Source organism: Triturus cristatus, chromosome 10 (assembly GCF_964204655.1).
Source record: "Triturus cristatus chromosome 10, aTriCri1.1, whole genome shotgun sequence".
NCBI lineage: Eukaryota > Metazoa > Chordata > Amphibia > Caudata > Salamandridae > Triturus > Triturus cristatus.
Genome location: NC_140593.1, coordinates 704,269,820 through 704,287,406, shown reverse-complemented (window position 1 = coordinate 704,287,406; position 17,587 = coordinate 704,269,820). Strand labels below are relative to the sequence as shown.

Below are 17,587 nucleotides of genomic sequence, written 5' to 3'. Positions count from 1 at the left end.
GTAGATCTGGGTGTCGTCAGCATACATGTGGTAGGAGATATTTGCGGTGTGTAGTACTTTGGCAAGCAGTTCTAGGTAAAGGTTGAAGAGGGTTGGGGATAGGGTTGATCCAACAGTGACCGGAGATGGAGCGGACAGGTTGCCGTTAATTAAGAACCTCCGTGACCGGTTATGGAGGAAGGACCTGAACCCTTCAAGAACAGCGCCATCCATTCCCATCCTGAGTTTGAGGCATTCGAGTAGTATTTCGTGGTTGACCCTGTTGAAGGCCGAGGAAAGATCAAGGAGGATTAGTAGGCAGGTTTTGCCTTGGTCAAGGGCTTGGAGGGCATCATCAACAATGTGGAGAATGGCTATTTCCCTGCTGTGCCCGGTCCTGAAGCCGGTTTGGAAGTCATCTAGTAATGGAAGTTGGCGATATGCTGGCTTAGCTGCTGTTGCACACACTTCTCTAGAACTTTGGCTTAGAGAGGGATGTTAGAAATAGGTCTAAAGTTGTCAGGGGAGGCAGGATCAAGCAACGTTTTTTTTAAGATGTAGAGGACTTGGCCGGCTTTCAGAGAGTCGGGTATAGATCCCTGAAGAAGGGAGGCGTTGATTATTGTCGTCCAGCTAGGAATGATGGATTAGGCAGTGGCAGCTAGGCAGTTAGAGGGGAGTGGGTCATTAAAGTGGTTGTTCGGGTTTAAGGTGGAAAAGATTTCCGAGACGGAGTGTTCGTCATAGAGTTTGAAATCAGTCCAGTGCGCTTGGTTTTTAGGTGAGGCCTGTGGGGGCAGCCCGGAGGAAGAGGCAGATCAGGAAGGGATTGAGAGTAAGTGGCGGATCTGAGTTCATTTCCTAAGGTTGTGATTTTGTCAGAGAAAAAGGAGGAGAATTCCTCACATGCTATAAGGGACTTAGGGGTTTCTTTCTAAGTTTTGGCCAGTTTTTTGGATTGGTATTTGACCTATTCGAAGCGTTTGCGGGGTCTGTTCTTGGCGTTCCCCAGTTCCGATCTGAAGAATTCTTTTTTTGACTTGAGGATGTTCCTGTTGTAGGCATTTCTGGCCTGGCGAAGAAGTTTTAAGTGTGCGGCTGAGGGGTGCTGTCACCAGATTCTTTCTGACTGCCGGAGGGATCGCCTCCCATTGTTGAGGGACCCATTGAACCAGGGGTTTCTGTCTTTGGTTTGAGTTCTTTTTAATTTTAGAGGGGCAAGGTCATCAAGAATGTTAACTATAGTCACAGAGTAATGGTCATTGAGGTCACTGACTGATGTGATATGAAGGGGGGCGGTCGGATTTGCAGCGAGCTGCCAGTTCCCTGGGATCAAGGTTCTTGGTGTCTCTAGCCCAGCGTTTAGGAATCACCTGTTGTGGTGCCCTCATCTTGTGGGTGCCAGGTAAAAGGAAAGAGATGACGTGGTGGTCAGACCAGTCACAAGGGTCTATAGCGATAAGCTTGACTGTTGATTCCTTAGCGATAATCCAGTCTAGAGAGGCGCCTTTCGAGTGTGTGGGGAGTGAGTAGACTTGGATTAGGGCTTGGTCGGCCAGGAAATCTTTGATGGCATTGACATGAGGATCTTTAGGGCCGTTCCAATGCAGGTTGAAGTCACCGAGGAAAATGTCTTTAGAGTTGGGGGAAACCTTGGCTGTGATGATTTCCATGAGGTGATCAGTGAAGGTGTCATTCATGCCTGGGTGGTGGTAAAAAATGTGCAGACTGCACAGTTGGCTAGTGTTGCTGCATATTGAAAGTACGAGGTGTTCACAGGCGTCTATGGTGTCTGCCAGGAGTTCTGTGGCAAGGAAGTTAGAGTGGTAAATGCAGGCAATGCCGCTGCCTTTTTTGCTAGATTGCCTATCCAGCCTTGTGATGTGGTAATTTGGAGGGACTAGGAGGTCCAGGCATGGAGAAGTGTATTCGTGAGCCATGATTCAGTCAGGATTGCTAAGTCAGGGTTTTGACTCAGTATGAGATCTGAGATGTTGGCGGCATGCTTAGCTGCTGAACGGCAGTTAATTAGGAGGCCAAACAAAGGGGGATCGGAGAGTGTCGTGCAAAGGGGTGGACAGGGGTACTGGCACTAGGTTACAATCAACCACATTCCTGTTGCGGAGTGTAGCTGATCTATTGGCGTTGATTGCGACTGTGTGGATGGCATGTTCGACAATCACGCCTGGTGGCATAGGGGTTTCTAGGTTAGAGTTGTAGGACAGGAGGATGGCTCGAATCTCCTCTTCAGTGAGGTCTAGCAAACTAGGGGTGACAGCGGTAGGGTTGTAGGAGAGGAGGAGAGTTAGAATTTCCTCCTCCGAGAGGTGGCATGGTTGCTTGCGAGGGCGAAGGTGTCTCCCTGATAGCGGCTATGGGTGTTTGGGAGGTTCTGTGATAGGGAGGGGGGTGGGGTTCCCCAGAGGCTTGAGTTTGGTGAAGAAGAGTTCAGTGACGTGAAGGAGGTGCTTTGGGTCTAGAGTGGAGTTATGGATGCTCTGCGTTAATTTGGCTGCTCTGTGGTGCAGAGTTTTGATATCCATATAAGAGGGAGGCGCTTGAAGGCAGGGGAACAATGGTTTGGTAGCAGTTCTATTTGGATGCGTTGGTGGTGGGGTAGCAGACCTGGGTCGATCTGTGGCGTAGGTCAATGGGAGAGTTTCGATCTCAACGTCAGGGAGAGGAGCTGGAGGGGAGGAGACAAAATGTCTGGGAACGCTTCTGTTGGTAAGCCTATGTGGCGTGGAATAGGGGTTGGGTTGAACTGATTTGCGAGCTCTTAGGGTGGTGGTTTGTGGGTGGCTGGGCACACTAGTCAGGCGTTCATCGGGGCGGGTGTTTGCTCCCCTGCAGGAGTCGTGCATGTGGTTTTTGAGGAGGGTAAAAAGGTCCGCAAATTTATTGAGGTTTATGGTTGTAGCTTGGATCAGGACGATGCCGTTTTTGTCCAGGGTGATGGTGAGGTCAGCTTGCAAGGTTGCGGAGTGCGCTATTGTGAGCTTGGTCCCATACGGAATGTTCCTGGTTCTGTGTACCTTGAGGCGGTGTGCGATGGTTTTGCGCCAGGCGGATGTTCTTCTGGAGAAGAAAATGAGGTCGTTAATGACTGTGCCCTTGTAAGCGGTGTAGCATAGATCAGAGATCAATGTCTCAGGGTGAGCTTTCAGGGTGCAGTGCTTAAAATATTTTGCGGCAGTTTTGGAGAGGTTGTGAGGATACAACAGAGTGTAGTAGTTTTTCCCAGTAGTGGTCAGGCCACTGGGCGAAGCTGCAGCGGAGTCCGAGAGACTGGGCCAGCTTCAGTGCTTCAGGCCCAGGGCAGAGCCAGGACAGGCCGGGATCCAAAGAAGCAGAGGCAAGTGGTCATCCGCGGGGGTAAGCCTGTAGTGGAGTCCGAGAGATTGGGCTAGCCAGGACAGGCCAGGACCCAAAAGCAGAGGCTAGTGGTCGTCCACGGGGGCAAAGCTGCAAAGAGTCGGCTCGTACCGTACCCAGTCGGAGTGCTGAGGCCCTGCTCAGGGCAACGCCGTAAGGCACCAGAGGATCCCTCCGGAGTATGTCATTTCAAATCGTATTGTAGGTAGCGGCCATCTGGGGCCAGGCAGAGTGAGGTAGTGTAGTGCAAGGACGGACCTCTAGTTACATGGTGGCAGTAGTATAGCGCAAGGACAGAAAAAAATTGTTGGTGTTTTCCTCTTTCTGTGCATGCTGCAGAATGCAACACATATAGAAAGAGGAAAAAATGAGGAGAGATAAAAGTATTTCTCCTTGCACCTCCTTATGCCTCACCTGGCACATTCTCAGGTTTATGAAATGTTGTAAATGTGGTAATTCAGCAAAATCCTTGGGTGTTGCGTGGGAACACTTACAGCAGCACTGATGTCACGCCCCTTTCATGCAAAGTGATGAGTCCAAAGGGGCCGTATTCACACGGCCATGAAAAGCCATGCAGGGTGGCTTTACGTGGCCTTGTAAATATAAGCTTGCACAATGCAACGCAGGTGCATAAAAAAAAAGTTGCACACCAGCTGTGCAAGGGGCTTGTAAATAAGCCCCTAAATACCTAGCTTTAACAATTCTGGGAACATTTAAAAGCCAACCTGGGCTTTTGATGGTCCCAAATATGACCAGATTTATAATGTCAGAAGTGGACACTTAGCTGATCGAGTGATCATTCAACTAAACATGGGAATTTTGTGTGGGATCTACTGGAGGTAACAGGAGGGCTTTTTGGCCCCCCAAGGACCCTACAGAGTAGTGCGTCAGGAGGCATGTTTGCAGAGGGGAGGTGAAAGGGGGTGGGGCCTCCGGGACTTGCTGTTTTTAATTCTTTTTTATTAGGGGCGAATTTTGGGCCCATGGACTCCATCCCGGGGCCCAGCCTTTTCTTATTAAATATATGGGAGAGGGCTGCGCGTCCATCCTCCCCATGCGTATCTTGTTCCCAGGAACCCAATCCCCCAGGGCCTGGCCTTTTCTTTATTATTTTTTCTAATACAGGGGAGGGTCTTGCACGGCCCCCGCCCATTGACTGATTTCAGCTCTGGAGGCTCCATCCCCCCAGGCCCAGCCATTTACAGATGGGGAGGGGGCCTGTACGGCCCGCTTTCTGTACTGAATTTGGCCCCAGGGGCCCAATCTCCCGGGTCCTGGCCATTTAAAGTGGGTGCCTCCTGGACACCCACTTACCACGGTTGGGGACCACGCTGGCACCTGGAAGACACCCGTATGCCCGGACGGCTTCCCACCTCCAGAGAGATAACTTGGTTATTGTCAGGAAAGGTTGTCAGGATGACTGGATTGGACAGCAACACGTCTGCTTGGTTGAGATACATTTTTTTTTTATCTATGAGTAATTTGTCAACTAGGGTGATATCAAGCAGCTTGGGAGCTCGGAATCCTGTCCTTAATATGCACGACGTGAGGAGAGAAGATATCGAGGGGGTTGGCCTCCTCCATGACTCTTATCAGGCTGCAAAGCCTCCATTTCTGTAAAGGGACAGTGAGGGTATCTTTAGTGTGGTGATAATGTAAATTTAGGAAGTTAATAAAGAAGCAATATCTTGAAAATGTAAGTAATGAGTAGGACAGGAAAGCGTATTTAGTGTCTAGGTTGGTGGCAATAGTATTGGTTACTCAAGCAGTAATTAGTTTTCTTGCAAATTTGTACATTTGTCAATTACCTTTGTAGATTGTACTACTGTGTCTTCTTCTGTCCTCTGTCCGCCTATCAAGGTAACTGAAGAAACCTAGAGGCAAGAAGGCAGACGGGCCAGTGTCAGGTGCCAAGCACAGGCCATTGCAATCACAAGTGAAGGCATGACTGCCTCTTCTTGAAAATATTGTTTGTTTACTTTCCTTTGATTGAACAAAAATAAATCAATTTCCTTCTTATGCAACACTTTTTGGTATTGTCCTAAACTTTTCTCAGCCTTCCAAAATACCCTTATCTTTCTTCAGCGTCTGTTAAGTTAACCTATGAATCCACTTATGTTTACATGCATGTTCTTTTCTAGAATCTATTTCCTCAGCCTATTTGTTTCTATCTACTTTGGAATTACTATTTCCCTTTTCTTTTCCCTATTTTTACTGTTGTAGCACTAGCAATTAGCCAATAAATTAAACAACCTGGCCCTCTAATTTTAATCAATAAAATCTTTATTCGATCCATTAAATACAGATCATAAAAGCAGAGATAAAGAAAAACAGTAATTAACATACATCTCCAATTTATGTAAAGTAGAATCCATGTTATGGGTAAAATTATATATCAGATATGAAAATATGTATTATTAAAAGTCTAAAAACATACAATCAAAGGAAAACCGGGGAGTTTTCCTACCCTTTTGCCCACATACGATATATAGATGGTTACATGTTATCTTCTATAGACTATTAACTAAAAACACAATACCCTTTATAATCCCCGTCGCTTTCTCTTTTTTATACAAGCCCACAAAAATGTGGCAACTGAGGAGCAAACCAAAGGGTCAGGCAATGGTTTAAAAAAATGAAGTGCAACCCAACATTGTCTGAAATTATATTGCTTTAAAATCTGGAGAATGTAAGCTTTCCTTTCTTTCTTGTACAGCCCACAGAGCAAGACTAGGTGCAAGTTTGTTTAGGGGGAAAGTTTGTCACAGGGACAGAGGGTCAGGTCTGAGTATTTGAAACTTCTCTCTGGATAACCTAACATCAGTGGACTCAGATTCATACGGAATCTCAAATGTATATATCTGTGCTGTGCTATGCTATTGCGTGCTAAGTAGAAATACTCTCCCTCTATCAGGGGTGGGATCGAATGGTATGTGAGGATTGACTGTTTATTATAGTTCTTTCCCATTTACTTGTAATGTGCCCTCAGCATGAAGGTGTTAATCAGCTTCTGTTTCAAAATCTTCCTGCACACAGTTGGATACTTAAATAACTCCACAAGCCCAATAGTGGTCCGCTCTGATTCCACATAATTCACCCATCTAATCTTAGTGTAGTTTTCCAGTTTTAGACAATTTTTTATTATATTTTTCGTTAGATTTACCATGTCCCTATGCCGGATAGAGTACTAGAGTAGGATTGGGGCTAATCTGATTGTATCTGAGATACAGGCCAAGCTCAGTCCAGTGTGAAGGATATAGTTAGAATGGGAAGACGGGAGGGAGACTAAGGACTTAAAAAATCTATCTTCAAGGATCTGAAGAGGGTCTATCGTCACCATCCCCCAGACTCCTTCCCCAGACATAGCTGCTGAATTTGTCTTAGCCTGGTAGATGATTTTATAAGGTGTAGCGGTCTAGCGTCCAACTTTTTGGAGAAAGACATAATGGCTGTCAGACTCCTCTCCATTCCTAGAAGCCTACCCTCCAGGTTTGGCCATGTTGGATTTTGATCAAAGAGAATCCCTAAATAAGGAAAGGTGGCTATCACTTCAATTTTACCTGATTCCAAATGAAAGTGCAGGGCTTTGTCACATTTGCTATCCCCTGTTATGATGACAAATGATTTAGTTAGGTAAACTGTCAGATCCAGTAAAGCCATAAAAGACGCATAAGATGTTCTAAGGTGTTGGAGGCCTAAGCCCGTTCTAGCAATCAACACGGCATTATCGGTGTAGGCCAGTTTTGGAATGGGGTGAGTGTCAAACACAGGGACGTCCAGAGATGAACCCGAAAGGGCTGCCTGAACACCGTTTGTATAGATGGAAAAAAGAAATGGGGCTAGGACGCATCCCTGCCTAACTCCCCTGGTGATCTTAAAGGGGCGGGTGCATTCCCCGTTTTTATCATAGCAAATGCATGCAGTGGCATTAGAGTATAGTTGGCGGATTGAGTTAATTATGGCTGGATCAATCCCTATCACCTCCATTATATGCTAGAGCTTGGAGTGGCCCACGCAGTCGAATGCTGCTGACAGATCTATAAAGGCCATATAAATGTTACCGCCCTTCACTCTGGTATATTTATCTATGGTTAGTGATAGATTCAGGCACTGGTCTATGGTGCCCTTTCCCCGTTGGAATCCACACTCTGCCTGCTTTAAGATGATCTTCTCTTGTGCTCACCCCTCCAACCTAAATAGAAGGAGTCGGCCCATGAGCTTGGCGGTTGTGTCCAACAAGGAAATTGGCCGATAATTCTTTGGGCTTCCACTGTCCCCTTTTTTGTGAATCTGGATGATTATGCTGGTTTTCCAGGAAAGCAGGGGGCCGGGTCTAGCTATGTTATTGAAAACGTTGGTTAGTAGAGGGACCCACAGGTCTTGGTTTTCCTGGAAAAAATCTATTGGGATCCAGAGCCTTTCCAGCGCTACAGGCCAACAGCTCTCTTCTTACTTCAGAGAGTGAGAAGGACAAGGTACCCTGTGGTCTACGGTCTAAATTAGTGGGAAGTTGCACAGGGGAGGTGGTGGATGCAAAGATGTTTTCGAAAAGTGCAACCCATGCTTTTTTGCCTACACGGCTGTCTAATGTAGGATCCTTAGGGTTTTTGAAGCAAGGTGCATTAACTACCTTCCAAAATTCTCTGCTATTTCCTGTCTTAGCTGCATGGTCAAGTTTATCCCAGGCCTCCTCCCTCATAGCCTTTTTTTTTTTTCTTCTTGCTTACTTGTAGTCGCTCCGTAATGATCTTATTGGCTTCATATTTCTAGGTTGGACTTTCAGGGCTTAAGTGAGAGCTTTTCTGTTTTTTGTATAGGGAGAGTCGAACCAGCGGTTGCCTGTTAGGCTATTCACCAGTTTGTAGCGGGTAAGTGCCAATTTGACTTTCTCTACGAGATCTCTAAAGTGCAATACTAGTACTACTGGGCAAGACTCTAATTCTAGGCAGTTAAAAATGTTATCCAGCATATTCTGTATGATTTCGGGGACTAGTTTAATCTTGTCAATTTGAGCACACTTTAGTTGAAAGCCATTCTTTCTTGAGAGGATTGGGCTTTCCATTTTCTGGTGCTGTCTCACTTCCCTAGTGGCCAAGCTGAGATGTAAAATTAGAATGGTGTGGTTACTAAAACTCGTGAATAGGGTGTCTACGTGAGTAACCTTATTATTAAAAGGAATAGTGGCTATGATAAAACCAATAGTAGATTCGTAGCCATTCATTCGGAAGGTTTTCCCTGGATGGCCTGTTGGTGAATTCAGGTGGTTGGCTAATACCATGTTCCTGGTATATAGCATCCTATTTAAGCTATTTCCATAGTCATTGTGGGCCAAATGATAGATAGGGCTTCCCCGGAGGTCTTCCAGACCACAAACACGGTCTTGGTTATGCTTGCAGAGATGTATGTTAAAGTCACCCACCCAGAAAATATTAAGTGCGCCATTATTATCAAACCTTGTAAATTTATATATTGCCCTGTTCAGCTCATCTACCACTAAGTGCATGTTTCCCCCAAAATCATTATTGTAATAATTAATTAAAAGCCAGTTGTCCTCGCTGGCGGCCTCTAGGAAGAGCGGGTGGAAATGAGCGGTCGGGGATTCAAACTTCTTTACTTTTATTGTTAGTGTGTTAGTGATTAGCATTACGAGTCCCTCCTTAGCTCTCCCTGACACTGATGGTATTGCCACTGTCTAGAATGAGTGGTAGCCAGTTACAAAAATTGATTCCTGTAGACATGAGATGACCCAGGCTTGACAGAGGTTATGCCAGTGATCATTACCTAACATATGGGCAATACCCGTCATGTTCCAGGACGCTAATTTAATTGAGTGTTTGTGTGCCACGTACTGTGCGTCAATGATTTTAGGACTCCCTGAGCGACAGGATCTAGGCTGGGTGGTCTATCCAATCCAACTAGGGGATTGTCACCTCCAGGGGGTAGTCAATCACATACTTCCAGGTCAGACAGGGGGGCAAATCTATTTGCGAGACTCTACCCTGGAGAGCTAATATTTGCTCCTGTGAAGGACCATGTTGGGCAACCCCCTTGCCTGACCTCTGTGTTCGTTGCCCAGGAGAAAAAAATGCCTATAAAAATATTTCATGCCCTTGTGGGGAACTCTTTGTAGCTGTGCTAAAAGGAATCTAGCTACAAATTGATCATTAATATTTATCCCCACACAGTCACCTGGTATTACTTTACTGGACGTTCCCAACCACTCTATTCTCCTTGCCATGATAATTTGATTCGACAAACATCTGTTCCCACCTCCCAGGTAAGTTAAATGATGCGACAGCCAATGCAGGCATTCGTCCATTAGTTAGTTTGTAGTTTCTTGCTGATCCTCCCGCATAGGCGGTACATTTGCCATACCCAGAGCAAGCGGGAAGCTGCTGGTGGAAGGTGCAAGATCTGGAGCGAATAATTGGTCTTCCCCACCCTAGATCTTTCTGGCCTCTGTGGATAGTCCCTCCCTCCACCCCCATCAACAGGGCCGCTAGACTGTTTGAGATAGTTGTGATGTGTGAATTTGGCATTATATCTTCCATCGGCTTCTCAAGGTGGACAATGTCTTGTGAAGAAAGCGTTTGAGTGTGAGGGGAGGGACCAGTTTCAGAACGGTCGTTTAGGTATGTGACCGGGCCTGAGTTACTGTAAATGGTGTTGCTCAGTTTTCCAGTAACTGGCTCCCCACCTGCAATTATAGGACATTCCCAGAGCATGAAAGCTTAGAAGGGTTACTAGTGCCCTGGTCCTCAATTTGGGATAATCTCCCTTCAATCTGGGTTAATTTAAGTAGGAGAGGGGTCAACAATGTGGTGACCATATTTTCAAATTTTTTCCACATGTCTTCATTGTTCAGACAGGAAGGCAGGGAAGGTGGTTGGGGAATATTCGCGCCAACTTCTGCAGCTATGTTTGCTGCGTGAGTGGATCTTGCAGGCCCTCCATCCTTCTTCTCTTAACTGGCAGTTCATTGTTGCCATCCAAATCAGGTTGTGGAACCACATCCCTGGTAGATATTGGGGAGGTGGTGGGTATCACAGGAGGGGATTCTGGAAGGACAGTCCCCACATGATCTAGTAGGGATGTTGAGAGGATCTGGGTTGTAACAGTGTCTGCATTTATATCCCCTAAGGAGCAGTGCTTCTGAGAGATCAGGGGCTCCAGTGATAAGCGCCGCTGTTAGTTCAATTTTGTGTGTGAGGACGCACGCTGCCCTTGTTAGAAATGCATTGAGGGTGCCTACTACTCCACCACCCACTTGCACACTTTCACTTTTTCGCTTAAACATTCCTCAGTTGGGAGTAATCAGTTATAGTCAAAGGAATAATGTTAGCACAGTACCGTGCAAAGATTCCAGTTGTTAGAGGAGGGGCCCAGCCCAGCCTCCTCCGGGCCTGCCTTGTGAGAGCGTTTCTCCAGGCAGGGGCTCACGGGACACCGAGTCCCCAGGGAAAGATCCTGTACTTTGGCTCTCAGGTAGGGAGCAGTGGTGATGGAGTTTGCGGTTACCTCTAATATCCATTCTAGCCGTTGGCTCTTCCTTCCCTTATTCTTTGTATGCTTGATCCTTTTCTGACCTTTTCCCCATTTTTAATATTTTTATTACATCAAATATTTTGGCTGCAATCATTCAAAATTGTTTAGGTATTTTTTTAACTTGTGCAAATATAATGTGGTTGTAGATATAAAATCATGCCTCTAACCCCAAGATCAACCACTTCCTCCTTTCAATTATTGGCTGAGTAGAAACATGTATTTTCTGTTAACTCAATTAAGAGATACAATATGGGGATTGACCAAAGCCTTACTGTATATGGCCTTATCACGCCAACATTCTGAAGATGTCACAACCAGGTTGTTAGTAAAACACTCCCAATGACACATAGAATTACCCAAACATTAAATAAATACCATGTTAATCTAATACCCTTCCATCCGTCACATGAAACATTAGTCATCATTTGGCAGTCATTCATTCTAGCCAACTCTTGCAAAGCTGGTGTCCTTTTACTTGTATCTCTGTTTCCCATGAAACAATATAAATAAGCAGTGCGTTTATTTTAATGGAGAGCTGGGCATGGGAATACAAGGTTAGGCATGGGAGGCTTCCTGTTCTTTGTAGAAAATGGAGGCTCCATTTTAGACTTAGAAAGTACTGCTGCTTATTTTAAAGTCCAAGGATTATCTTAAGTCTGAATTCGTTTTCCTTCTGTTACTTCTCATCACTCACCAAGCTAAATGACTGTCCTGATTGATTGTTTAGCTGTGCAGCACATTGTGGTCCATTTACATTTTTATTCATTAGCCACACACCAAATCTAAAACTACAGATGTTTTGTAGTTTTTTGTGGATGGGAAACATTTCTGTAATTGGATTGTCACTAGTTTAATCTGTTAAATAGAGTTCATCCTCAAATTCAGGGGGGCTGTCTGGAGGAGGATCGTTCTCCACACTTGTGATATCAACAAAACTTTCTTCATCCATGGTTCTGTCTTCTGGAGCCTTATGATGTTTAGGCGTATATTGCTGTTTTCATTTTAATCAATCAGCTTCATGGTTTGGGGAGAAAGACTGTTCCTTCTGATGGGGGCTATTGCCATAGCTGTACTGAACACGTGCTCTGCAGATATACTGGCTACCAGAAATGGAAGATACTTTATTGCAAGCCTGTTTAGTTATGGACACTGGTACGTCTTCCCAAGGCAATCATTCAATAGGTCTTGATTCAGATAGACCTTCATTGGTTTTTTAAAATAGCCCTTTGACGTCTCCTCGAGTGTCAATGTTGTTGACACTTAATGTTCATGCATTCCCTGTGCACTTGGTTCATGTCCTGCTATAGCAATACAACAACCCACTGCTGATATTGAATGTGAAGCTGTTAATGGCGTAGGTTTAGTAGAAAGTGATGGTGTTATCACTGGTGGGTGCTGCTACAGGTGCAACATGCTTCTCAATTCTAGGCAAACACTGCTCTCTTTGGAGTATGAAGGCTGAATTGCAGTTATGCTATGGCCACACCTTTACAATTCTTCATCTTCTAAGTCTCCCACATTTCTGACAATCTAGTTCTTGTAAATTGAGATGTTGACTTTTGAAAATTGAATGAAAGTGCCCAGCACTATTTTTACCATAGATCCAGTATATTGGCACACATTCACTATTCAAGGGAAAAAACCTCTTTACACAGACTTTGTTTTCTGTTCAGGTGAAGGATTAATCTCTTGACCAAACAGCTGCTTATTCATTAACATTATAATTGTTTGTTCCACCTTTGGAAATGCTCATACTGGGTGTGCAACAATGGGATTGTCTGGCTCATGATACTTTCCTCCTTCCTGACTTCCTATGTCAAAGTCACAAAGGGAATTAGCATGTGATTTAAGTAATCCACTATCCTCTTTGGCCTCCTTCATGGTCAGTGCTCATACAGACATTACAGAATTTCATTGGCCAGCAAGGAGAACAAGGACAAAATGGCTGCCCATGATACACATACACACACCCACACCAAAGTCCCCAAAATTACTGTCACCTCATGAAGGTTTGGAAAATAAAGAGAACACAGCTGCCCTAACCTGGCTGGAGCCCACTATTCCCCCCTCCATCAAAAAATTGCAGGAGTGCAGGTAAAGTATTCTAAGACAGTTTAATAGCATTAAATTGTCAGTCATGTGAGGACACTTGAAAGTTTAAGCTCCGTTAGCCATACTGCTGCTGGTTCAGGCAGCTGTTTAAATACAAATCTAACATGTGATTGGGCCTATCTGTGGGCCTAGTACACTAGCAGCAAAGAGGCAGCAATGACCTCAATAGAAATGAAGCATGGGAACAGTGAGAAAAGTTTAAAATTGATTACAACTGCAACCAACTTAAAAAGCACAAGGCAGCCATTACCCATACACAATACTTTTGAAAGAGCAAGAAATATAATTAATCAACCATCTCACACAAACACACAAAAAACAAAATGGTGGGCAAAAACATGGAGAGGAATAAAGGACAATGTCGTAATATATTTTTTCTTTTCTATATATCAACCTTTTGAATCATGTTTGTTTGATTAGTTAGGTGTATACTACAACTATAAATGTGCAATTATTGCTATCAATTGCAAAGTGATAGTTCAGCTAATTTGAAAATATTCATTTTCATTTCTGCACAGTTTGAATTGCTTTTTTCCAGTGATTTATTTCTATGAAGCCTTGTTCTTCAATAAACAATCTTGATTTCTCAGTTATTTTTAAACCATAACCAGGGATTAAGAGAATATAAGTAAGTGAGAGGTTAGAGGACTTTAATAACCTGGCTGGTTCTTTGTCTCATGTTATTACATTGAATAAGTCCTGAGCGCCACAGTGTCTATAGAAACTAATTCCAGACCATGTTGTGGAAAGAAATCCAGAAAACAAATCACCACCTCAGCAGTATGCAGATAAAAAACAAATCCCTGAATTCAACATAACTACAAGCCCACTGACAAGCCCCTAAAATAAGGTAAAAAATATCTCTAGCACACAATCAGTGAGATTTGTTTAAAGTGCTTTCAAAACCCACAGCACACTAGGGCCTCAAATATAAACCCCACCACAGTATGAAGACACATCTGGACAAAAATTCACAAAATCACAAGGAAAATGAGGAGATATGATAATGCCAGGACACCGCCATCCAAAAATGTCAATTCCCCTTATTACTACCTACCTGCCAAAACAAACATTATGCAAATAGCTGTACTGAACTAAAAGTAAAAGGTATAAATTCCAGCTTCAAAGGGTGGATAATGCAACCACCATTGCAGACAGAGGAAAAATTATGTTTTTCCTCTAAAATCTGGAATAACCAAGGGCTGGACATAGCACTAGAAGGAGTCTTCTGGAGAGGAAGTTGATTCTCTCTGTTAAAGCAGCCCTACACTCCAGTGCTTTTAAATACAACAAAAGGAAACATGATGCTGTTTGTGCTCATAATTTACTGGAATGGTCCCTCAAGCAGAAACGTTAACACAAAATTAGTTTTCAAGTTACTTTGTTGGTGCCCAAATTCTAGAAATGTTGCTCACATTTGGGTGATATGAGTTGTGGCCACGTCGATCACCATGTTCCATGGTCCTGCGAGAGGGTTTTTCATTGAATGCATTTCTCATTTACATGAGATGGTATTATGGCATTTTGGCCCTAAGAAAATTATGCAAAATGCAGAATTACACTTCTCCTGTAATTCTGCTTAATCTTGCTGAACATTTAGTTAATTCTGTGTGATTACATTCTGTGAAACTAATAGTTACACTCATCCATATATATAAAATATGCACACATATTTTCTTATGCCAATTTACATCTGAGTACAGACGTAAAAAATTTGTAAGACTTAAGTGTATTCATATTTTTTATATTTCTTTTAAAAGGCAAACATATGTGAAAACGTTATTATAGCCTCTAGAGTGGATGTTCACATCCATACTAACTTTAATTTACATGTTGACTGATATCAACTAGATAAATATGGTGGAAGTATCACATAATTAATAAAATATACAATAATTTTTAATTGATAACAAAATAATAAAATTGTAATTAGATACAGATATTTCACATATGTATATATTTACAAAAATGTACTATTTTAAAAAACAGGTGTCATACACTACAGTATGTTCTACATATTTTCATAAGACAATTCATAAAATAAAGGCATTTGCAAGCTGTTAATAGCAAACTACTGAATGAATCAGAAGCAGGATTTTTCACACATAAGCATCATAAAGTTTGCAATTAAGGCCTTTAAAGAATAGTTTTGTAATGGTTTTGAAGAAAAATTCAAATAGAAAATTCATTTTTTATTTTAAATCATAATAATGCCAGTTACAATTGAATACATACACTCACTACTATGTCAATATTTTGGCAGCCAATATTTGTACAAAAAATATTTTTGTGCCTCAATGTTTTATTGGTCGGTATTCTGTCAAACAAACCTTGTCAGTGCCTTCACCGCAAGTCAGATTGATTGTGGCATAAATCAGAGAAAACCAAATTTGATAGTCTCTCGTTTGTGAGGTCAGGGTAAACAAAAATTAGGTTTTCAAAATATCAAGTTTAGAAGAAACTTTACATGCATGGTACACTTTTTTTTTGAATAATTTCAAGGCTTAAAACATACTCCGTGAGCTCTCTTGTACCTCAGCTACCATTCTTTCTACTACAGAAAGGCTTTCTTTAACATCCATTTCATAAAGACCAGAGGAATACAATGTTGAGCCCCTTCTGGAATCCCCAAAAATCTAAAAGTTAGAATGTCTTTTCTAGTTCCCACGCTCCTCAACTTTGTCCTGAACAGTCATCATTGGTTACTAATAAGTCTTGATGTATTGGCAGCCACTAATACAACAAGACCACATTGTTACTTGATAAAGTATGGTACAAAGTAACTGCCTTTCTTAAAAATGATTCAGGGGAACATTCAAGTTGTTTACTTTTTCACACCTTTTCATTACATGCATTCACCGCCTCCTCAAAGAAGATAAATCCAAATGATCAGAATAGCTGTATTTGAAGCCTTTAGGAGGCTGGCCTGGCCTGGTATATCGTGCACACTTATTCAAGTGTATACTTCGGCTCAACTGTCTGCTCACTCCACTACTCTTCCACTTTCTCCTTCTCTACGGCTCCATCTAGACGCTTTGGGCATTTATGCCCGCCCTCTTCCTTGTTCCCTCTCTGATGGTAGTACTTCCTCCCTTCCCTTGCCTTGTATTCCTCCTGCTTCCCGCTCTTCTCTTAGTCTCCCTCCAGCCTCTGCTATTCTGCTCAATACTCGCTCTGCGGCCAAAAATCATACGGCACTTTCCACTCTTCTTCACACGGACTCTCCAGATTTTCTATTTCTCACAGAAACCTGGTTCTCTTCTGACTCTCTTCCTGATCTCTTAGCTATTCTGCCTGACACCTATTATGCCCTCCGAGCTGATCGCCCGGACGGTAAGATAGGTGGGGGTGTGGCCATGATAATTCGATCCTCCTTGAAATTTCAACTCCTCGCCCACCCCCCTATACTTAATGTAGACTTCTTGGTGGCCCGCTCACTTAATCTACCCTCTCCTCTTACAGTTGTTCTTCTGTATTGCCCCCCTCAAGCCATGCCGCTTTTTGTGTCCACCCTGCTAGACCTCCTGGCCACCCTGGTAGTCAACAACTCTTCGTTGCTGCTACTCGGGGATTTTAACTATTGGCCAGGTGATCCCAGGGAGGATTCATCATCCAAAGACTTCACTGCCACACTTAAGTGCCTCAATTTTTCCTCTCATGTTTCAGCCCCCACTCACACACAGGGTCATACTCTGGATCAAATCTGGTCTTCATGCTGCAACATCTCATCAATTTCCATTCTTCCCTGTGTCTGGTCGGATCACTCTATGATCTCTTTCTCCATCCATCTGGGCTCTGCTGAGAAAGCTTCCCCTTCTAAGACCATCTTGGCACGCAGCTGGAACCAGATTGATCTTAATTCTCTCTCTTCTTCTCTGGCTCTATCCGCTCCTGACCTCACTAACTTGCCCTTGGAAGATCAGGCTGATGCCATTACTGTTTGGCTCTCCTCCTCTTGTGATCAGGCCGCCCCCCTGAAGAGGGTTTCAGCGTGTTCGACCTTATGATGCCCACAAATGGTTTACTTGTGAACTAAAAACTCTTAAACTGGGTCTCAGGCGCTCTGAACGTCAGTGGAGACGGAACTACTGTCCCACTCTCCGGCTCAAATATAAAACCCTCTTGAACGAATACAAAAGTGCTATTTTAGCGGCCAAGACCAAATACTTCACTGAGAGAGTTACCCTCTCTGCCAACAAATCGCGTGAAATTTTTTCCCTAGTTCATAGTCTTGCCACTTCTGACCGCACTTGCACATCCTTGGTTCCTTCCCAATCTTTATGTTCTTCACTCAATGATTACTTTATTGATAAGATCCTTACTATTAAGGCCAACATTCCTCCTGCGCCCCAACCTGAATTTTCTGCCTCTTCCTTTTCACCCTCTTCTTCTTTTAATTACTTTCAGCCCATTTCCTCTCACCTCTTTTTGGATCTGCTTGCCAAAGTTAAGTCCGGTTCTCCTGCGGACTGCGCTCCTGCTCGCATCCTTAGAACTCTTTTTTCTAGTTGCCCTGCTCCCCCTCTTGCTCTTCTTAATGCTTCTCTTACTTTGGCTACTGTCCCCTCTTCATTCA

General features: G+C 43.6%; 1 long non-coding RNA gene across 1 annotated transcript in view; it reads left to right on the top strand.

Moving 5' to 3' along the window:
- The window catches only part of LOC146789917 (uncharacterized), a 744,499-nt gene that overhangs the window by 593,512 nt on the left and 133,400 nt on the right, over positions 1-17,587 (top strand). The gene's annotated exons all lie outside the window — the stretch shown is intronic.